The following is a 24,957-nucleotide window of genomic DNA, read 5'->3' as shown; positions in this document are numbered from 1 at the left end:
TATTGTTATGTGGTGCTGAGGATTGTACCCAGGGTCCTGCACGTGTGAGACGAGTGCTCTACTACTGAGCTACAACCCCAGCCCCTCCAAGAGCCCTTTCCACAGGATTGTGGGAAGTTCAGTGAGGTATGTACATAGGGCTCTGGGCAGGCATTACCAACTTCACCATTATCTGTTTGCCATTTCTAGGCACAGAGGTGTTTGCCCTGCCTATGTCTTTCAAACCAGGAGGGGTTCTGTGACATGCAGCTGCCACATGAGTGTAAAGAGGATGTATCACCTCTGGGGGAGACAGAGTCCATTGCTGGTACTGTACTTTGTAGTCTGCCCTTTTCTGTGGGTGATTATAGAAGCACGCTGGTATGAAGGTGCCATGAGGTTATAGAAGCTTGGGAAATGGAGTCACCATATTGAGTTGAGACCTGGAGAATCATCCATGTCTGGAAAAGACATTGAGCAGGAAATAACACCTTTATTGCCTTGAGCTTCTGTAATGGTGGGCTTATCATAGCATAACCTAGTCTATGAGTAATTCAGTGCATAGTGGAGTCTAAAATAGTCAACATTTAAAAACCAATAGTTTCAAAATATAATAATTTGCATTCTGTGGGCATAGGTAGTGCTTATGTTAGACAGCTCCAAATCAGTCCCACCAAGGGACTTAGTAAATTCTCACTAAATAAGCTCATCAGCATATGTGGCACATTCCCAAGTAGCATTTACCTGCAGAGAATTCCTTTCCTTCAGTAGGATAAATAGAAATCTTTGGGGTTAAACCTTTTTATAAGACACAGATTTTTTTTTTTTTGCAGACAAAAATAACTAGCAGCCCTTCTTACCATTTTTCTTCTGATAGCACCATGGTACATGCTCACAAATTGCATTTTTAAAAAATTTCTCCTTTCTTTATGAAGAAGTCTACATATCTGCTCGCCACAAACATCCATAGTAAATAGTGTATTTCATTATCTAGTAAACGAAGATAATTTTAAAAATCCTGCCGAGTTCATAATTTATATGAGCCAATGGATATCAGGCCTGGAGTTGGGGGCGGCACTCTTTCAAGTGAGCAGTGTGGGTGTTAATTCCACAATAAGTGTGTTTAGAGGAAAGAACACTGCCTACTGTCAGTACAAAGTTACAGGGCTGATCCTAGCTGAGCCTTGCCGTGTGACTCTGCTCAAATTTCTTCTTAGAGTTACCTGGATTTTGTTCATCATTGGATTGTGAAAGTCCCTAACATGGTGTGGACTTGAACGCCATACCCCTTCTATTTATTGCAATCTCCCATAGGCCTGTGCTAATATAAGATACACACACACACATACACACACACACACACACACACACACACACACACACACCAAGATAAGCTATTTAACCTTTCTGAATCTTTGTTATGTCATTTATAAAATGAGAATGATAATGCTTAACTCATTAGATTGGTGGTAACAGGAGCTGGGTGTTACACAGCAAAGCTTAATGCATAATAATTTCTTCTCACTTGGTATCTCTCCTGGAAGATCAAGATTCTGAACCACTATGTCTCATTATTTTCAAGAAAGAGCAAATACCTAGAACATTTCAGTTAAAAAAAGATTATGATATTTCAGAAAATTTAGGAGGACTCCCCAGCCTCTTACATATATATTTCTCACTTTTCTGATGCCTTGAAGTTTTTAGGTAGGATGCACTCATCTGAATGCACCCCAAACTTTTCCACATGAGACTGCCAGTTCTTAAAGCAGAGCTATTGATATTATTGTGCTATTAGTAATAAAAATAGCCAATATTTACTGAGAGTATATTAGGTAGCATATACTGTGCTAAATATACAATATAAAGATACAAATTTATGTATATGATATACATAATTCTTTAGAGAATTACAATATATAATACACACACAATTCTACAATAGTTATTATTATCATTCCCACTGTATTGGTCCAGATCCAGTTAGGACAATTATTTTACAGATTTAGTATAAGGTATCAAGACAAGAAGATGACACTGATAATCCAAGGGCACCTTTAAGGGTGCAGAGAAGAGGGAAGGGAAGAGGTTGGGAATTGTAAAATCTGAAGAGTTGGAGGAGGGGCCTTGTGATTTGTGACTTACATGTGAGGAAGTGGTGCGAGTCAAGTTTGTATTTGCATTTTTTGAGCAAATATATTGAGCAGGTGCAATTAGGCTGTTCTAGGATGAGCAAGAACTTCACATTGGCAGTAATGCTGCTGGCACAAACTAACAAAAGAACCATGGCCACAGAGATATGGCATAAGCACAAAGCAAAGCAGAAATGAGAAGGTGCTTCTCCCTCTTCCTGCCTTCCAGCCTTTCCTTAGCATTCCTATGAGTACAGCCTAGAAGGTCCAGCTGGCCAAGAAATGTGATTTGGGGAGCATCACCTCCAGCATCAGGAACAGTAGAGACAAGAGGCTTGAAGCTGATACAATGTCTTAACCAACACAATTTTCCATCTGAATTTTATTTCTCTTGTAATTGTTTTTCTGCTGTTTCCACTATTGGATTTGAGTTTTGTACTTATCAAAATTGTTGACATTTCTCAAGAAACTAGAAGGGCACAGAATATGCTAGGTATCACCAAGCAGGTCCTGAAAACTGTCAAGGTGCTACCAACAGAAATGCTCATCATTTAGATCTAGTTTCCTAAGTGCTTGGTCTATCAGTGGGCGACATTTTACCATATATGGGGAGGCTTACATATGACTATGTGGTTTCATCTTTTAAAGTGATAACATAGCAACAGCTTTTGTTAGTTTTCAGGAACCAGAAACAGATTGAATTCTTGGCAAGATAGAAAGAAAGAGCTTCACACACTCAGCTGGTTGTGGTGCTCCCTGTGTTGTAAATGCTACTGCAGACAGACCCTGTGAGCGAGGCTTCCCACGCTGTGAGCTACACATCACTCAGCAGCAGCCATCTCTTCACAGGTCTGACAGAGAGGGAGGAACGTGCCAAGGTGAAGATAGTAGCAAAGAGGGCCATTAAACACTGCCAAATTGCTTTCCTTTCGAAAATGGAACACTTAGGAGCAAGCAACACCAAATAAACAAACATACATGTCACCACTCTGTTCAAATTATTGAAGGTAAGGGTATTTACAACAAACCTGTCTAATAAATTGAATGTCTATTTCACAGCATGCCTAGATATTGGTATAGGTGAAAAGGGTGACTCGGATCCATATTCCATGATTCAGGTCAGTGGACCAAGTGGAGTTAACTTTCCTATCCGCCATCTTTGATAATCTGGGATGCCCCTGCTGTGCTCACTCATGAGCTGCCCCCTTGTCTACAATAGCATATTATAATAGCATATTATAAAGGTCATATGAATGACCTTTTTCATTCATTTGTTTACATATAAACATTTATTATCTATCTTAAGTAGGTGATTCCAATTCCACGTATGGAGGATTTAGTACTATAATTATCGTCAGTGTCAGAAATTGAACACAAACTCTTTTCTCATACATATTTATGACTCTCATAACTTGGAAGTCAAAAGAATGAAGTTGCCTTGAAGTAGGGGGGAGTTCCAGGGTTAAATTGTCATCAGAATGTTCTCTTTTTCTTTTTCTCTACTTCCTTCAGGTCCTCCACCTCTTTATAGGCTTTCTTTTTAGGAAGTCTCTCTGCATGACAGCAAAGGAGACTTTTGGCAGTGTCTGGCTTACACAAGCCCCTCAAATTTTAATAATATTGAGATAAACTGTCTCAAGAGACCAGGAAAAGATGGGCCTGTGTAAGGGACATGCTATTTGAGAAGAGAGCGTGTGTGAATATAAAAAAGGAACTAATTGAACAGTAAATGAAAAGGAGTAAAATGATTATACTTTGAAAAGAATACAGAGCCTGCATGTTCCAGTAAAGTGCAATAGGAAAGAAAGACAAAGAAAACATAGCTATAATTGAATGTGTTAAGTGTTGTGATGTTTTTAAAAAATCTATGAGGTAATTTTGCTACTGGCATGGTGGAGTGAGCCCCAACAGGGCCTACCCTCTTGTGAAAACAGCTTCAATGCTGGAAAAAATATGAAAATATACTGGAAAATATACAAAAGCAGGAAGACTCTGGAGAAGTGTCAACACTTACAAGAAAGAAACAGAATGGCATGAATATTCTATTCTTATAGCTATTAGCCTGAAATAGCTTAAGCCTAAAACTCCAACACAAAATGGGATTTTTGACCTGAAGAACTAGGGGACAGAGTTCAGGGAAACCACAGCTGCTAGAAAGCAAGAAGGGGTCCAGGAAAAGAGAGAATAAGTCCCATGTTTTACAAATAAATTCTACCCAAATTCCTGGATAACCATGCAACTATGGCAGAATTAAATTTTTATCCATCTAAAGAAACTAAATTGAGATTAAAATTATTACCAAAAGATACCATGTTACTGGATCCAACCAGTTAGCTATCTACTAAGACAAAAAAAAAAGCACACTCTTTAGAGGAATATAACAGAATCTATATTACAACCTTCTAGAGTGTGATAGAAAATTACTTAACACTTGAAGATCAGGAAAATGTGATCCATCTTAAAGAGAATAGACAATCGACTAAGACTGACTGGAATTAAGATTTTAAAGCAGCTCTGTGTGCTTACATGAAAGAATATAAGAATTTCACTATTTGGCCTTGAGGACCAAATGGAGTGACAAAGGAAAGAGTGTGAAGAGGGAGCCTCAGGAACCTGTGGGACGATGTCAAAGTCTAACATACATATAATTAGAATTGCAGAAGATAAGAGAGACACAACTGGTAAGAGAAGATCAAAGACACAAAAACACAAGGAAAAAGACAAAGATAAACAATACTTCTTTATACTTCAAAATTTTGTTCATCAAAGGATATTATCAAGAAAGTGGAAAGACATCCTGTAGAATGGGAAAAAATATTTGCAATATTCATATATCTGCCTAGCATCCAGATTGTGTATTCTCATAACTCAACAAGAAGACTTTTAAAATGTAAAAATGAGTAATAGTCCCAAAAGACATTTTTACAAAGAGGTATACTTATGACCCAATAGTACATGAAAAAATACTCAATATCTTTAGTTATATGACAAATGAAAACTACAACGAGATACCATTTCACAACCAACAGAAAGGCTACTAAAAAACAAAATAAACAATAAGAAATGCTTATGAAGATGTGGAAAAATTGAAAGCAGTGTACATAACAGGTGAGAACATCAAGTGGAAAAGCTACTAAGGGGAAGAATTAAAAAGAGGCTTTTTAAAAATTTCTGCATATGAATACTATGTAAGAAATGTAGGGCTGGGGATGTGGCTCAAGCGGTAGCACGCTCGCCTGGCATGCGTGCGGCCCGGGTTCGATCCTCAGCACCACATACCAACAATGATGTTGTGTCCGCTGAGAACTAAAAAATAAAAATATTAAAAATTCTCTCTCTCTCTCTCTCTCTCTCTCTCTCTCTCTCTCTCTCTCCTCTCTCACTCAATTCTCTCTCTCTCTCCTCTCTCACAAAAAAAAAAGAAATGTACCCAAAACTCAAATGTCTGCCAATGAACAAGCAATAGTTATCTAAAGGAATATCATTCAGGTATAATATATGCCAGTACATACTACAACATGGATGAACCTCAAAAACATTATGCTAAGCAAAGATGCTAGATGCTTGTAATAGAATTTCATTTAGATGAAATATCCAGAATGGATAAATCCATAGAGACAGAAAATAAATTAGTACTCATCAGGGACTGGGTGGAGAGGAGTTGGAGATGGTGGCTGAGTGGGCATATTATCCCCTACCAGGGTGATGAAACTACTTTAGAGCCAGATAACAGTCATGAATGTACAATATTGTGAATTTTTTGAAAACAGTAGAAGACTCCATTTTTTAAAAGCAAACTTTCCTCCCACTATATGTTTTAGATGTTGTGTTGAAGGGAATTTTAAAATTTTCATTCCCCATGTTCATTTCAGGTGAACAACATCAGGAGCAAATAACAACTAGTTTTATGCCTTTAATTTATTTTCATGAGTGTAGTGATTAATACCATCAGCAGGGAGCTGGGAATTCTTGCTAAATCCTAATATTAGAAAAAAGTGTTTGATATGTCATCAATATGTCAGATGTTTTCTGTAGGCGTTTTAGGGATGTCCTTTATTAGAATCAGGAAAATTCTTTTCTTAGCTTAAAATTTTCCATCATAAAATAAAAATTTTAACATAAAATGTCACCAAATATTTTTCTGCATCAACTAAAATTAATATAGGGATTTTACCCATTATTCTATAATTGTGTTGAATTAAACTGACTTATTTTAAAACCTTGCAATCCTAAAATAAATCCTTCTTAGTTATGATATAAAATCCTCTTGATACAGGACTGGATTTGACTTGCTGACATTTTGCCAAGGATTTTTGCGTCTGTGTTCAAGAGGGATATTGATCCATGGTTGTATTTATATGTTTGGTTCTGTTCTGTAATTCCTTTGCCAGGTTTTGGTATTAGGGTTTTGAAGGCCTCAAAAGAAGTTTGGAAGTGTTCTCATCTATTTCCTGAAGAAGTGCACATATTTGGAGATAATTTTGCCTAAAATATTTGATAGCATTTAATAAAGAACTATCTGAATCAAAAGCTTTCTTAGTATTGATATTTTCTGTTTTAGCTTGTTCAGTTTGGGTAAGTTTGATTTTCAAAGAATGTGCTCATTTTAACTAACTTGTGAATCAGGTTGTTTCTAATATTTTCTTACTGTTCAATTAATATTTGTAGAATCTGCAAAGATAATTCCTCTTTCATTACTGATAACAGCACTATGTTCTGTTCTCTACTAATGTACCTGAGTTTATCAATTTTTCAGGTCTTTTCATGGAATTAATTTTTCCTCTTGTTTGTCTGCTTTCTACTTTATTGAAAGGTTCCAATATTTCTTTAAGGAAGTCTTCCTTGTGTTTGCTTCTCTTTTTCTTGTTTTAAAATAATTATTTTAGACATTTAGTTTCCATTATAAGCATTTAAGACTGTATATTTATTTTTAAGCAACTCAAAAATTTCAACATATTGTGTTTTTACTTTCATTCAATTAAAAATAATTTTAATATTTTTTGCTCTTCATTTACTAACCTGTAAGTCAGAAATTCACACATCAAAATTTTATCAAAGAAAAATTCATATCACATAGAATTACCTATTTCAAAGTGTACAGTTTGATGGTACTTTACAAATTCTAGATTTTGAAAAATAACTAGTTGCAAATTTACTAGAAGTAAATTTATCAAGGTCACTGCCTTCAATAATAACATGAAGAATTTTGTTTTTTATATACTGGGAGCCAACAACTGGAAAATGGAATTTTTTAAAAATCCCTTTCAAAAGAGTATCTAAAATATATGCTTAGGGTTAAGTTCACTTTTAAAAAGTAGAGACCTCTATTTTGTTCATTGTACTTACACAAAACAAAATTTTTATTTTAACCATTTTAAAATGTTCAATTCATTGGTGTTAAGGGCATTCACATCGTAACCATCACCAATATTCATCTCTAGAAAATGTTTATCATCTCAAACTCTGTGCCCACTAAATAATAACTTCCCATTACTACCCTCTCTCCAGCCCCTGGAAGTTACTATCTGATTTTCTGGCTATAAATCTGACTACTCTAGATGCCTCTTCCACATAGCATCATACTATACTTGTCCTTATGTGATTGGCTTATTCTACAAACATAATGTCCTCAAGGTTCACCTATGCTATAGCATGTGTCAAAACCCTTCCTTTTGAAGGCCAAATGATAATCCACATGAGGACTCTGCTTTCCAAGGCAGCTGCCCTACCATAGTCCAGTTCTTGGGTTTTGCAACACACAATCTTGTTGTTACTTCTACTCATTGATCTTTCCTTTCATGACTGGCTTATTTGACTCAGCACAATGGCTGTAAGGTTCATCTATATTGTAGCACGTGTCAAATATCCTTCATTTTAAAAGCTAAATGCCATACACCTCTATTTTTAAGGTCACAAAAAATAGCTGAATGAAATGGTAAAACACATCAGTTAGTGGATAAATATACTATATTATTGATGAGAATGCAATATTTTAAAGCTAGCAATGTTCCCAAAAATTATGTGTACAATCAATAAAATTTAAGATCTCAGGAGGTATTTTGTTGCAAATTGATACTCACTGATTTTAAAATTTATATATACATGCAAAAGACCAAGAATATTCAAAGAAATCTTGAAAAAGAAGAACAAAATTGAAGGATCTTTACTACTGGCATTCAGGATCAATATTTACATCAACTGAATTGGCAATAGAAAGTCCAGAAAGAAATATGTACATCTTCCTTTGACTTTTGGCAAAGACATTAAAACAATCCAATGAGGAAAGAAAAATATTTTCAACAAATATTTCTGGGAAAATTGGATATTCATATGAAAAAATTAACTTTGACATGATGAATCAGTCTCTCTCTATTTCCAAAAATAATTCATCAACCTAAACTTAAAAGATAAAACCAACCATAAAAATAAAATAAAATAGGAATTATCTCCCTTGATTACTTGGCAGCAGGCAAAACTTTCTTAGATCACAGAAAGAAAAAACATAAAAGAAAAATAATAAATTAAAATTCATTTAACATCATGATTTTAATGATACATATTTATAGAGGGATCTGCTACCTCAGTGATAATTTGATACATGTATGTAATATAATCAAATTGGGGTAGTTATTATTCTCAGCTCAAACTTTGAAAATTTTTATTAATTTGTAATAATTGTACATATTTATGAGGGGCAGTGTGAATTCAATACATGTATAAAATTTGTACTAATTAAATGAGGGTAATTAAAGTTTCCATTTATCTCCCTATCATTATTTTGTATTTGGAACATTTTTAGTTCTTCATAAAATATAAAATAGGCCATTGGGAACTAGAGTCACCCGATTCTACTGCAGAACCCAAGAACTGACGACTCTGGCTAACTGTGCTTAGGTACTTGTTATCCAATTTCTCTCTATTGCTTCCCTCTCACTTTTCCCAGCCTCCATTGTTCTCTCTACTCTACATTCAGATTGACTTTTTTTTTCTTTTTTTAGAATTCTCATGTGATAGAAAGTGTGGTACTTGTCTTTGTCTTTCTTTGTCTGACTTATTTGACTGAACTTATTTATTAAATGAACAAGTTACAACAGCAAAAAGCTTCTACTCTCTCCAAGATACTATTAAAAGATTGAATAGGCCATCCCAATCTGGAAAAAATCCCCAAGTGTCCATCAAAAGAAAAATGGATAATCAAACGGAGTTATTTGTGGTAATTTCATATCATGAAATAATTTTCATTTATAAAAAAGAAACTACTACTATTACACGTAACCAATATGGATGAATTTCAAGAAGTTTAGGTGGAGTGAAAGCTACAAAAGAGTATATATTGTATTCGTAATTTCTTATGTAAGATAACTAGAAACAATTGCCTCTAGGAAGCAAGGTCCAGGTTTGACTGGGATGGGAATGAATGAAGCAAAATTACTGTGGTGATGGTAATGTTCTAAAATATTGTAGAGATTTGAGTTATAGAGGTATATGCATTTTTCAAAACTTGGAAAATGTATACTTAAGATTGTGCATTTTACTGTATATAAATTTATAGTAGATATATCAAATTACAGATAATTACATATATGCTGAGCTTTTTAGGGGAAAGTATATTATTGTCTGCAACATAATTTGAGATGAATAAAAATAAGAGAATTATAGATAGGTAGAAGGATGGATAGATAGATAAATAATAAAGCAAATAGAGTAAAATGCTAGTTAGAGAATTTTGGTAGTGAATATATATATGTACATATTTATGAGGGGCAGTGTATATATATATATATACACACACACACACAAGTTTATATATACACATATATAAGTACACACATAAATAGATATATATACACACCACTAAAAGATTATTTAATGAAAAAAAAATCTTTCAATTCTGCTGAATGCTGGAAATAGTTTATAATTGTGAAAAAAGAAATTACAGGAGCAGAGGAAGGAGCCATGAATTTGGTTTTATGATTATAGAAGGGAAAAAATGTCCTTAAAAAACACTCAAGAATCAACCTTCTTTTATATCCCTCTCCCCTACCAGGACTACTCCAATAAAGTTACCTATGCTAAGGATTCAATTGCTAAGTGGGAGTTTAATTCATTAACCCTTTCCAGACCAAATATTTGACAGGGTCTCATGACCTTTCCCCAAAGGAGAGCATACATCTAAGAGACTTGGTGATGGAAGTTAATTTATCCTACCTCACTCTACTTCTGTATAATGGCAATTTGTAACCCCTATCAAAGCAGATTATACTTGAAATGTTTCAAACATACGTATCTTATTTCCTCCAACCCCAACTCCCCAAGATTTATTTTTACCTCTTAAAGACATCACAACTTTCAAGAAAAGTATATCTTTGTTGGTTCTACCACCATACTCTCTCTGTGTCCCCATCCTAGCACAGAATCATCATAACTGTTATCTAATTATTTCAATCACATTCTAATTATTCTTTCGACCCCTAGCTTTTGCTCCTTTTCAATCCATTTTAGTCTCCTTAATTCACCAGTTTCTAAGAAGTCTATGCTGATATATGGTTATAAGTTTATCTAGTACACATTCGACTCTCTTGTTGCTTTATTAATTTTGAGGCTGTATTGTTAGGCACATACAGGTTCCTGGATGTTATAACTCCTTGATGTATTACTTATTTGTGAATAGATAATTACTTTCTTAAGTAAATCTTACTCTGAGTTTTTTTCCAGATAATATTAAAATTTCTGCCATAGCATTTTTTGCATTATTTTGCCTGATATATGTTCAAACTGTATTCTTTTGAGTATCTCTGGTAAACAATAGACTACATTTTAATCTATTTTTTTTTAAATCCAATGTAAGAGTCTCTGGTATTTAATCTCATTTTTTAAAATACCATTGTTTATTATTATTTTAGTATCCTATTCAAGTTTTCCATTTTATATACTTTTTGTTTTTATTTTTCCTGTCTACCATCTTATTTTTTATTGAATATATGAAATTTTATTTAATTGCTTTGAGAGGTCTATGATCTTTTTATATGGTTCTGGGGTCTATCACTAACTTATTGACAACCATATTTATCTATATATTTTCCCCATTTAACTCTTAAACACAGAGATAGCACAAACACTCATCCCCTTTCTGAACAAGTACGTAAGCAAGTTTGCAGCTCTCTCTGGTCACTCCTTTCCCACAAAGTTGTAACTGACAATGCATCTTGATAACTTCTTTAATCAATACTTTTTTTATTTGCACATACTTTTGATTCAGAGTGTTGGGTATCACAGTGGGATAAGAGATCATGTGTATAACACAATCTGATCAGTTTCATTCCCCAATACCTCCACTTACCCTCACCTCCTCCCTCCCACTTACCCCTTTTTTACCCCAGAGTCTCCCTTCCACTCACATGACATTCCTTTTTCTTTTCTTTTTTTCTTTCTAGCTTCCATGTGTGAGAGAAATCACACAAAACTTCATCTTTTCTGAGTTGGGCTTATTTCCCTTAACGTGATGTCTCCAGGTCCATCCATTTTCCTGCAGACAGCATAACCTTTTTCTCACATGTTACTGTATCTTCTTAGATTGGTTTAATTTTTAAAGTAATATTGTCTCCAAGAGTGTTTTAAAAGGAAGTTTTTGTGATAAACTGCCAAAAGATATCCTTATTTAGCTATTGAATTTCACTGCTAGATTAGCTAGACATAAAACTCCAGGATGAACACTAGTTTTTTAAAGCTGTAAAATTTTACTTTATGCACTTTGTGTAGCTCTTAAGAATTTTAGTGTTAATCTGATTGATCTAAAGTAATATTGATATTATTGATCAGTCTTTATTTTATCTTCATGTGTTTCTCTCTTTCTGGGACTTCAATTATAAGGACATTGCAACTTGCAACTCTCTTTTTTAATTCTAAATTTTCTCTTTTTCTGAAAAATTTTGTTTTCCAAAATTATTTTCAAGCTGTATTTAACTGCTATCAATTCAGTTCCTAATTTCAACTATGCAGTTTTCTTTTTCAATATCTGCAATTGGTTCCTTTTTATGACTTCTCAGATTTTCACAAATCTAATATTCTTTTTTATGTCTTTTAGGAAATTTAACATTTTTATTTTAAGCTCTTACTCTATTTGCCACATTAATTTTGTTTATATTTGATATAGATATATCCATCAGTTGTCTTTCTTTCGTAGCAATTATACTCTGAAAATGTCTTTTTTCCCTATAAAATCATATTTCTTTAGGGATATAATTTTCTACTGGTTATTTGGTTTTGAAAGAAAGGGCAAACACTCAAAAGCTAGTTTGTGCTCCCTAATAGTAAATTTGTAAATATAGGGAGGGTGTGTGTTTGTGTGTGTGCATGTGTGTATAGGAACATTTAGGAGCAGAAAGACTCTGGAATGAATATTGATATCTCACTTGGCTCTGCTCTTGATCAAAAATTGTTAACTTTAGAGCTGGATATATTGGCCATCTATAATACCAGGCTGAGGCAGGAGGTTCACAAGTTTGAGGCCAGCCTTGGCAACTTAACAAGACCCTGCCTCAAAGTTTAAAAAATAAATAAAAAAGAGCTGGGGATGTAACTTAGTGGTAAAGCACCCCTGGGTTCAATCATGCAAAAAAAAAAAGGGGGGGAGGGTTTAACTTTAGCTGTGATTGCTACATAGTTATTGTGCAGAAAGGATGCTTAGGGAGGAAGGGACACTGGAAGTCCTCTCCACCTGTTGTTCCTCAGATAGATGCTGTCCATTCTAGGAAATTTAACATCACCCAAGTTTCCCTGCCCCCACCTCAGGGGCTGGGAGGATTGCTCTCATTCCATCTTGAAATTTAGTAGTGTTCCCAAGGTAGAGAGAAAACTACATGGTAAGCTGCCTCCCTACTCCACACACACATGTCTGGGTTGATTACTCCACCCTACGCCACCCCCAACGTGCACAAGGATCTATCCCACATTTTCCTTTGGCCCTGGTATTGCCATCTATATTTTTTTTTATTTGTTCAACTTAGTTGTACATGACAGCAGAATGCATTTCAAATCATCGTACACCAACAGAGCACAACATTTCAATTCTCTGGTTGTACACAATATAGAGTCGCACCATTAGTGCAATCATACATGTACCTAGGGTAATGAGGTCAGTCTCATTCCATCATCTATCCTATCCCCATCACCCGTCCCCTGTACAGCCACCCCTTTGTCCAATCCAAAGCTGATTTTTTTTTTTTTGTTATTTGGATCCATTCTTCAATCTTCCTTTTGCTTTTGTGACACCTCGGGGAGGGATTCAGGAGGGGAAACCAGCAGCAGCGTTTCAGCTGCCAGCTTTCCATTTACACAGCACATGCACTGATGTTGTTGCCGCGCTGATCATCTCTTCAGTTAAAACACCTTCAGGAACTCTCACTATCTTCACAAAGAAGGCTCTTCTCCAACAAGATAAAACTCATGACTTTGAAAGCTATTCATTCCTTCCCAGCCTCTTCTGACCTTTTATGCTCTTGTAGGTTAGACTCTGAAAATCACTACGTTTTCCCACTTCTGTGTCTGCAAATGTACTATTTCTTCTTTTGAAAATATCTTTCCCAGTCTGCTATGGGAACCCTGGATGTTATGCAGTCTACCTTGATGTACCCGTCCTTCTTGAAGCCTTGCAATGTCACATGAAGGACTTTAGTATTCAGGCTTCCCAAACAGGGATCTCACTTTCTTTCTGTTGTAGTTATAGCTGCAGGTAGTTCAGCTTGCATTTCTTTGCTTTAATTTCCTCACTTGTAAATTAGGTAAAACACTGCATTGCTCAGAGGCCTTCTATGAAGACTTTGTGAGATGGCAACTAATTAATACTGAAAATAAATAAATAAAATAAAGAAGAAAGAAAGTTAACTGTGTACATCTGGGCTGTCTCTCCTCTCTGGTGTTTTCATTCCATCCATTTTCCTAAGCCTGGTAGAGTTTATCTAGTCTTTACCAACCTCCCACGGCATCTTCTTAATAGTGCTTCTAGAGCACTTATCCCTTTTAATCAGAGCTGTAAGTCTAGGTAGAAATTTAAATTCTGTTTGTTTCAGGAGTTGCTTTCTTGCTCACCTGTTTCAGGACAGGGAACAACGGTAGTAATCAAACCAGGGCTTTGGAGTCAGAATCTGAGGATTTGAGTCTCAGATTCACCACTTGATAACTGTGTGGCTGTGGAGAATTGTGTAGCCTCCTTAAGCCTCAGGAGTCTCATGTTTAAAATGGGAATAATTTCAGTCTTTAATTTATAGGGCTGTGGCAACAATTAAATATGATAATAAATCTACATCATCTGGCACAGTGTCCAGTACAAAGTAAGAGACCAGTAACACATGCAGAAGGACTTCATGGGAGTCAAACAATGATGGACCGACCACCTCCTACTCCCAATATCCCTGCACTCCCATGTCCCAGTGATCTGTCTCCAGTTATCATCAACATATTTCAGTACTCCAAGTTATTCCAGGTTTACAGATTTTTGCTTAAATCCTCAAATCTCCTTGGTCAACAGGCAGAATCAGATTTCTGTTAAGCAGATGGGTTTTTTGGTCCCAGTAGGCTAAGTTGTTTCAGTATGTAAAGATCTTTTCTTATTTTGTTATGCAAGTTGATTTTTTTTTCTCCTTTGCTCACCACAAGGAGCAAGTAATAAGCACCTCAGGGCTGGCACTGTGCCAAACCTCCCAGGTGGTGCTCATAGACTGACTTGGATTTGAAGACGATCTTTAATTTTTCTAGGCTATCTCTACAAACTACCACACTTGCAGCTCCATAAATACCTTCATTTGTAAAATTTCAATTCTTTTTTTTTAAAGAATTTTTTTTAATATTTATTTTCTAGTTTTCAGCGGACACAATCTTTGTTTGTATGTGGTGCTGAGGATCGAACCCGGGCCGCAAGTATGCCAGGTGAGCGTGCTACCACTTGAGCCACATCCCCAGCCCCAAAATTTCAATTCTTAAGGAAGTCTTTTCGGTATGGTCCGATCAGGCTTTGCACATTGTTAAAATGCATATACAGAGCCATCAGCCCAGTTTGAGAAATCCCATTGTTCACTCGGGGATCTCAAATCAAGCTGACAAACACCAGTTTAAATCCTCAAGGTTGCTACCGAGGATCTTGGCTTCCTGGATTTCGGGTAAAATGCATCTTCAAAATTTATGCTTCTCCCTCCAACTTCACATCCAACTCTCCCCATGTCCCTTCCTCAATCCACATTCAAGACATGATTTAAAAAGATAGCTAAAACTCAGTTTCAGAAGAAAGGTCTTCTGAGGTGCCTGCTTTCATATTGTCAGTGTTTTGTACCTGACTTAGCTATCACACTTGTCCTCTCTGTCATCGGCAGAGACTGTTAGGTACAAGTCACCAAGCTGGCAGAGTGAAATAAATTAGGAAGGCTTTATTGGCAATTTATCAGGAAGCTGCTGCAAAATAGACCCATGAATTTCCTTGCTAAGCCTCCACTTTCCATTCTCCACTCACACTACAGTAATAATGCTTTGTAACTACATAATGGTGCTCATCCCTCAATCTCCAGTGACATTGCCACGGCTAATTGGCTCTTACAGCATCCCTGTAGGGTAAGCAAGTGTTGTTACCGCTGTCCCCAATTTGCCAATAATTGAGACACAGAGTGGTCAAGTGTCTCTTGGAAAGCCATAGAGAATGTCACTCAGAGAATTTCTTGACTCCTATCTGTTTGTCCTAATCACTGGGCTTCCCTGCAGCTCATAACTTCTGGGTGAGAATCTGCTAATCAGAGTGTCTGGGGAAACCTAGCAGATGAGAATTTGAAGCATGGATGCTCCTGTCCACTTTCTATAGGAAAACGCATGAACTGAAAGTTAGTTCCTGTTGTCATTTTGCTTTTTTTGAAAATTATGGTTTCCTGTAGTTGAAAGTTTTTTAAATGACATAATCCGTCATCCTCAACAGTTGTTTCATGGTAAAGGATCTACCCAACAACCATGAGAAGGGCACATTTTTATGAGAGCTGAATGAGGAAAAACTCATGCTCCCAAGAACACAGAGATGAAGGCAGGCTTGTCTCCTGGTCTCTGCAGCTGTGATCTCTCACTAAACCCAGAGCAGCCCAGGCCACCAGCTGCATTTCTGCTAGTCCAAGCCTCCAGAACTTAGCATTAGGTTGCCCTGGTGGTAGCCTTTTTGCTTGGTGTTATGGTTTAGACCTGTGGTGTCTCTCAAAAGCTCATGTATGAGACAATGCAAGAATTTTCAGAGATGATTGATTAGATTATGAGAGATTAATCAGTGGATGAATCCACTGATATTTGGATTAACTGGGTGGTAACTGAGTAGGAAGGTGTTGTTAAATGAGGTAGGTCACTGGGGATGCGCCATTGTGGTTAATATTTTATTCCCAGCAACTGAGAGCTCTCTCTTGGCTTTCTATTGCCATGTCCTAATCTGCTTTCCCCTGCCATGTCCTTCTGCCATGATGATCTGCCTCACATCAGGCCCAGAGATATGGAGTAGGCCCACTATGGACTGAACCTCTGAAACCATGAGCCAAAAATAAACTTTTTTTTCTGAATTGTTCTTGTCAGATCTTTTGATCACCGCAAAGAAAAAGCTGATGAAAACACTTGGAGACTTCACCAAACTTTCAAAGAGTAAATGAGGCTGACTTCCTTTTATAACACCAAGATACAAAGACCAAGTATATAAATTTTTCATACATTCATGGAATTAAAAATATCTATCAAAAAAATCTCTTACATGCCAGGCACTTTTATTATAAGTGCTAAGGAACAAGAACAAATAACACATACAGTTTGGGCCCTTATGGATCTTGCATTTTAATTATTTCACTATTTTTCTTAATTCCCTCATTTTGACAATGCTAAGCATTATTCAAAACCCCTAAATCACTGTTCTCTGTTGAAGGTGGGATTACTTCAGAAGTCCAAGCACTGTAGAAAGATGGCATGTGGTGCAGGCTGAATGGTAAAACCTCAAAGATCAGATCACCTCCAAGTCCCTGGAACGTGTAAATGTTACCTTATTTAGAAAAAAGGGTCTTTGAAGATGTGATTAAGGATCTTGAGATAAGACCATCCCAGGACTTATGTGGATAGGCTGTAAATCCAACAGCTGATGTCCTCATGAGGGATAAAAGATAATAAGCAGAGAGAAGGTGGCAATGTGAAGATGGAGACAGAGAATGGAGGGGTGCAGCTGTCAATCAAGGAGTTCCGAGGATTACCAGCCCCTACTGGAAGCTGAGAGAGAAACACAGAATGCATTCTCTTCCTGGAGCTTCCAGAGAGAGGATGCCTTCTCTGATACCTTGATTTCTGGATTCCAGAATTGTGAAATAACACATTTCTGTAGTTTATGCCACCCTGTTTGTGACACTCTGTTGAAGCAGCCACAAGAAACTAATACCTCATGGTACCTTGGTATTAGAAGCTGGCCAAAAGAAATGTTTACCTGCATTCCACGATTCATGGGCACACCCAGGTGACTTCTTTGAAGTCAGTGCTCTGACCTTCTTAACATACACTTGAGGCTGAGGTGACAAGCCAGGCATCTGATCATAATTTTCCTACCTCCTTTGAGGTACATTTGCTCATTTTTCTTAAAGAGAAAAATGAAAACAAGCAAGCAAAATTTCAAACCAAGTTTCCAAGAAATACATATTCCTTTTGTTTAATATGTATAAATTATCTCCAGGGAAATGTACATGCAGATTATAGTATAAAGTACATAAAATTATTAGGCAGCACTCTCAATTTGCCAATACCAGTCATTTATTTCCCAAGAGGAAGGAAGAAAATAAATATTCATGTAACAAATATGAGGGAGGGAAACTGAATCCTTGTAAAGGAGAATTTGTCCACAGGTTTATTGGAGCAGCCCTCGGTAGACTGAGGAGAACTGACTGGTTTCTGCTTCTCCAAAACCTTAGCTTCCCAGCAGTGGGAACATCTACACTGTCCTCTTATATAGCCCTCTTTGTGCCTGGTATGGTTCCTGACCTTGTAGGTCACAGTGATAACTGGAGCCAACCTTTATTTAATTTTAAACACTTTACATGTGTTTATTAATTTGATCCTCAGAGCTGTTCCAGGCAAGAGGTACTTATGCGATGTCTATTTTACAATGAGTAAACAAAGGCACAGATAGGTTAATAAATATTTGTTTGGGTCCTGATGCAAGTTACCTCACTGACTGAATTTCTAAGAATCTATAGCTGCTGGGTTGTCTATGGCTTTTTGTTCTCTCAGTTTATAGGCAAACTCTGCATAATTGTCTGTTTTATCAATTTTATAGAGGTGCAATCTATACAAAATAAAAATGATCCAAATTTACTTCTACAGTTTAATAAAGTTTGAGACAGGTGTTTGGTTATTCCAGCACACACACACGCACACACACACACACACACACACACACGCACACGCAAATTTTTTATTACCCTTAATTTTTCCTACATGTCTCTTTGTAGCCAATCCTCTCTCCATTCCTGATTTAGGGCAACCACTGAACTGTTTTCTGTATCTAACAGAACCATAGTGTTATGGTACCTGAGTATTGAGATTCATCCATGTCTGCACATTAGCAGTTCCTTTCAATATAATTGCTGTTGGGTTATCTGTGAACCCCTTATTGTGTGTGTGTGTGTGTGTTTCCAGTTTGTGTACAAACCTTTGAGTGGTCACATGATTGCATTTCTAATGGAGTGGGATATGGGGATCATATGGGAAGTGTTATGTTTAACCATAGAAGAAGCTGCGGAGTTGTTTCTCAAGCTGTTTTTCCACGTCATCAATGTCAAAGTCAATGTCAAGTGATTCCATGTATTTGTCCACATGTGGTATTGTCAGTTCTTTCAAATTTCAGTTATTCTAGTAAAAATGTGAAGTGGCATTTCACTATGACTATATTTGAATTCCTCGATGAATAATGATGCAAACCATTTATTTCTTGTGCATCATTAGCCATTTGAGTATCTTCTTTTGTGAAGGATATGTATGCTTTGTTGCTGAGATATAAAATTTCCTTATGTATTCTGAAAATCCCCTTTCTTAGATACTGGAATATATGTTGCAAATATCCCTTCCCAGTCTGTGGCTTGTCTATAATTGTGATCAAGTATAATTTCACCAGTCTTTTTCTTCTGTGATGAGCGATAATAGAATCAAAGAGATCTTGCCTTCCTGAAGGTTACAAAGATTTTCTCTATTGTTTTTTTTTCTAGAAATTATATTGTTTTAGGTTTTTTAAACTTTAATTTACATTGATTTCAAGTTCATTCTTTGCTTGTTTGGTCTATGGTTTGAGATTAGTACTTTGGCTCACATTTTTTCCCCTACATTATTATTTGGTTGCTTTAGCCTAACTTGTTGAAAAGAATTTTATTTTTTCTTATTAAATCATCTCAGAAACTTTCTCCCAAATCAATATTCTTTCCTATTGTTTTTTATGTCTTTTAACTATTGTGGCTTTATAATAATTTTCAAAATTAGGAAATATAAGTCCTCTTTGTTGCTATTTCAAAATCATTTTTACTTTTCTATGGTCTTTTGTATATCTAATAATATTTCATAGTCATCTTCTCAATTTCTAAAAAGAAAATCTCCTGAGTTGTTTTTGAAATTGCAATTTGTAGACTTAACATTTTCATATCCTATTTTCTGATCTATACTACAGTATGTTTTTTCACTTAGTTAAGTCTTGTTTAATTTCTTAGCAATATTCTATTTCATTCAGTTTATAGGCATCCTCTCTTAGTAAATTTCAAGTAAATTATTACTATACATTATTATAAATTATATAATTATTATAAATTATAGTCATCATGGTGTACATTATATCTCAAGAACTTATTCAACTTAAAACTGAAAAACTTCAAACTTTGACCAAGATTATCCCATCCTCTACCATAACCCATGTTAAGTCTACAAATTACATTCTGTTACCTTTCCTAAGTTCTACTATTTTTTAGATTCAACAGGCGAAACCATGCAGTGTTTCTTCTGTATCTGGCTTATTTCACTAAATATAGTGTCTTCCAGGTGCTTTTTGAAGGCTGAACAATAATTGTGTTATGTGTGTGTCATACTTTAAAAATCCATCATCTGTTTATAAACACTTGTTTTGTTTTGGTACTGGGGTTTAACATAGGGTGCTTAACCACTGAGCAACATCCCCAACCCTTCTTTATGTTTTATTTTGAGACAAGGTCTTGCTAAATTGCTTAGGACCTCACTAAGTTGCTGAGGCTATCTTTGAACACCTGCCTCAGCTTCCCGAGTCGCTGGGATTACAGGCGTATGCCACCACACCTGGATGTAGACCCTTAGGTGTTTCTATCTTCCAAAAAAATGCCTCAGTGATCACGAGAGTACAGATTATCTCTACAACCTTTCCTTTAAATATAAACCTGGAATTGAGACTGTTGGATTATATGGAAGTCCTCTTTAATTTTTTGAGGAACCTCTGTACTTTTCTCCATGGTGACTGTACCATTTTAAATTCCCACCAAGAGTGTGCAAGATTTCCACAACCTTACCAATATTTTTTTAAAAATAAGAACCATCCAAAGGTGAGGTGAAATTTCACTATGATTTTGATATGCATTCCCTTGGTAATAAGGTATTGCATAATTTTCACATACCTGTTGGTCATTTTTTTTTCTTTTTTTTATTGGTTGTTCACAACATTACAAAGCTCTTGACATATCATATTTCATACATTAGATTGAAGTGGGTTATGAACTCCCAATTTTACCCCAAATGCAGATTGCAGAATCATGTCAGTTACACATCCACAATTTAACATAATGCCCTATTAGTAATTGTTGTATTCTGTTACCTTTCCTATCCCCTACTATCCCCCCTCCCCTTCCCTCACATCTTCTCTCTCTACCCCATATACTATAATTCATTTCTCTCCTTGTTAATTTTCCCATTCCCCTCACAACCTCTTATATGTAATTTTGTATAGCAATGAGGGTCTCCCTTCATTTCCATGCAATTTCCCTTTTCTCTCCCTTTCCCTCCCATCTCCTGTCTCTGTTTAAAGTTAATCTTTTCTTCCTGCTCTTCCTCCCTACTCTGTTCATAGTTGCTCTCATTATATCAAAGAAGACATTTGGTATTTGTTTTTTAGGGATTGGCTAGCTTCACTAAGCATAATCTGCTCTAGTGCCATCCATTTCCCTGTAAATTCCATGATTTTGTCATTTTTTAGTGCTGCTAGTATTTCAAGGACTAAATTTAATAGAAGTGGTGAGAGAGGGCATCCCTGTCTTGTTCCAGATTTTAGAGGGAATGCCTTCAACTTTTGTCCATTCAGAATGATGCTAGCCTAAGGCTTAGCATAGATAGCTTTTACAATGTCAAGGTAAGTTCCTGTTATCCCTAGTTTTTCTAATGTTTTGAACATAAAGGGATGCTGTACTTTGTCGAATGCTTTCTCTGCATCTATCGAGATGATCATATGTTTCTTATCTTTAAGTCTATTGATGTGGTGAATAACATTTATTGATTTCCGTATATTGAACCATCCTTGCATCCCAGGGATGAATCCTACTTGATCACGGTGCACAATTTTTTTGATGTGTTTTTGTATTCGATTCGCCAGAATTTTATTGAGGATTTTTGCATCTAGGTTCCTTAGAGATATTGGTCTGTAGTTTTCTTTCTTTGAGGTGTCTTTGTCTGGTTTCAGAATCAGGGTGATGTTGGCCTCATAGAATGAATTTGGAAGAGCTCCCTCTTTTTCTATTTCCTGAAATAACTTGAAAAGTATTGGTATTAATTCTTCTTTCAAGGTTTTGGAAAACTCTGCTGAATACCCATCCGGTCCTGGGCCATGGTGGTATCTCTTGCAAATGGTGACAGTTGGTTTCCCTTTGCCGGTTGACCAATGCAACGGGTGGGTCCTTACTGTCTCTCCCAAGCCCCGTTTCAAACCTGTGGCCACTACCTATGAAGGCTCGGTAGGCATTTACCTCCGTAGGATGAGAAGGGCTGACCAGTTGTTTCAGCTGGATGGATTAGTGCTGAGTCACAGCTCTTTGTCTTCGGGAAGCAGGCAAACGGGAGCTTGAATTCAGCTGATCTGGGCTCAGTGTGTGTTCTGAGAGGCCCAGACTGTTTGCCCGAGATCCACGTCAGCTCAGCATTGCCTAGTGATCCTGAGCAAACAGAATTTAGGTTGTTTATGACTCCCTATGCCCGCACAGCTGAAGAGGTCAGAGACTTGATCTCTCCGCACCCGCCGCCAAGTTGGAATCCCCTGTTGGTCATTTTTATCTCTTTGGGACAATGTCTATTCAGGTTTTTGGACCATTTTTTAACTCATTCATTGTTTCTACTAATGAATTGCAAGAATTCTTTATTTATTTTGGATATCAATCCCTTGTCAGTTATATGATTTGCAAGCATTTTCTCCCCTTACAAGGGTTGTCCCCTTCACACTATTTTTTCCTTCACTGATGCAGAAGTGTATTAATTTGGTGTGGTACCACTTATTCATTTGGGTAGCTTATGCTTTTAGTGTCATATCCCCAAAAAAACCATTGGCAAAAACAGTGATAAGGAACTGGTTCCCTGCTTCAAGGAGTTTTAAGGTTTAAAGTCTTACACTTTAATCTTTATGTATTTTAGCTCATTTTTGTGCATGCTGTAACACAAAGGTCCAATGTATTTCTTTGGCATGTGTAGATCCAATTTTCTCAACCAGCATTCATTAAACAAACATCCTTTCCCCTTGGTTTATGTTTGGAAACTGTTAAAGATTAACTAATCATGTACACATGGGTTGATTTCTGGGCTATTTTGTTCCATTGGTCTATATATCTATTTTCACATCAATATGATACTATTTTGATAAACTATAGAATTTGGAACCAACAGTCATAATGCTTCCAGGTAACTTTAGCTATCTGGAGTTTTTAGGTTTTCATATAAATTTAGGATTACTTTTCTATTTCTGTGAAAAATGCCACTGAAATTTTGATAGGAATTGTATTGGATCTGTAGTTTCCTTTGGATAGTGTGGAGAAAATTAATAATCACATAAGTAAAATACTTTCTTTCCTCCTCAAAAACTCTCCTGAGCACTCAGCTATGTCAATCACAAATATTCTGGATGGGGTGAGAAAGACACGGGCCTCTTGACCCCTATGCCTTGTGGTTGAGTGTGCCTTGCTCACTTTCACTTTAACCTCCACCTTCACTTTCTATTGTGAAAGAAAACACAGACTGAGCATATCTCTCCTGGCACTGAACTCTGCTATCTTGGGGCAGAGTCGATGTGGGTAAAGTGAAGCTGTTCTTATCTTCTTCACTGTGTCTATTCACAGATTTTTTGTTGTTGTTCCAATGATGTATTGAAATTTCTCTGCTGGACTCTTAAACTCTCACAAAAATACTCTCATGAACAGTAGTTGTCAAATTAATATGTCGCTGTGGAACTGATAGTAGAAATTCCACCATCTTGCTAGTGTCACTTCCTATAGCATTGTCCTTAATGTGTAGCCATCCAGCATGGGCTGGTCAGATTTTTGTCACTGTGACCAAAACACCAAAGAAGGAAGAGGAGGAGGAGAGGAAGAGGAAGAAGTAGGAGGAGGAAGAGGAGGACGGGGAGGGGGAGGGGGAGAAGAAGGAGAAGAAAAGGGAGGAAGAAAAACAAAAGGAGGAGGATGGACCCTTCCAGGACTCAACCCTAGTGAACTACTCCCTCCAGTCATGCCTCATCTACCCATACTTTCTACCATTTACTAGAAAGTCCATTCAAGTTTTTAATCCATCAAATGGATGAATCCACTGATGAGGTCAGATCCTGTATTATGTAATCATTGCCTAAAAGCCCTACCTCTGAACCCTGCTGCCTAGAGGACCATGCTGTTAACACTTCTTGGGGGAGGGGATTCCATACCTGAGCCATAATAGGATCTCCACTAATACCCTGGGCATTCAGTGAGGTATCCCAATTCTGGGTCAAAACTGAAAAATTTTTATCAACTCTGTTAGAACCCGATTAGTCATTTGGTTTATAATCCCAAATCAGTTTTTTTCTCTCATCATTGTTTTCATGCTAGCTTCACAGAATTTTACCTTTATGTGAGCAGCATAATATTAAGTTATATATTTTTGGGCATCTCTATATAATTTTATGAAGCTATTTTCCTCTGTAACTTACTTATTTCTGGTAGATTTTACTAAAAGTTTTTACCTATCTCAAGTTTTCCCCAGGTTCACTCAATAAGATGACCACTGTGAATCATGAGCACCTCCATTTCTACTTTTTAGCATTCCCCAGCAACTTTATTCCGTCGGGAACTGTTCTGTTGGTTGAGAAGCACTTCTGGATATTCTGCCCATGGAGCTTGTCTTTCTCAACTGGAAAGACAAGTTTCCCTCAACCAATCACTGTGACTTCATCTCTCCTCTCCCAAAGCACAGGAAATCAGCAGAAGTTTCAACATTTTGTGGTTTGTTTGTTTTTTTAACTCTTACTTTGTCACATGTCAAATAGGTATCTTCTCCTTTGAATTCTCAAAATAAGCAGGAAGAAGTAGAAAAAATGATTTCTTCTGTACAGAGCAAAACTCATCATTCTTGGGTTTTTTTTCCTTATCCTTATAATCCTTGTGTCTTTTACTGTTTGACACATTTTAAAATTTTTAACAGATTGGATTTAACAACTCGAATGGTGCCAGTATTTAATCACTACTAGTCTATAAAGAGAAGTGAGTGTTATTATCCCCTGGTTAAGTTGACTAACCCTTGTTTTTATCCAAAGTCAGAGAGGGAGTATCCTGTTTTAATCACCTGGTTTGCTGTGGTCTGA

Source organism: Spermophilus citellus (genome assembly GCF_964194105.1).
Source record: "Spermophilus citellus genome assembly, chromosome: 14".
NCBI lineage: Eukaryota > Metazoa > Chordata > Mammalia > Rodentia > Sciuridae > Spermophilus > Spermophilus citellus.
This window is presented reverse-complemented; position numbering follows the sequence as displayed.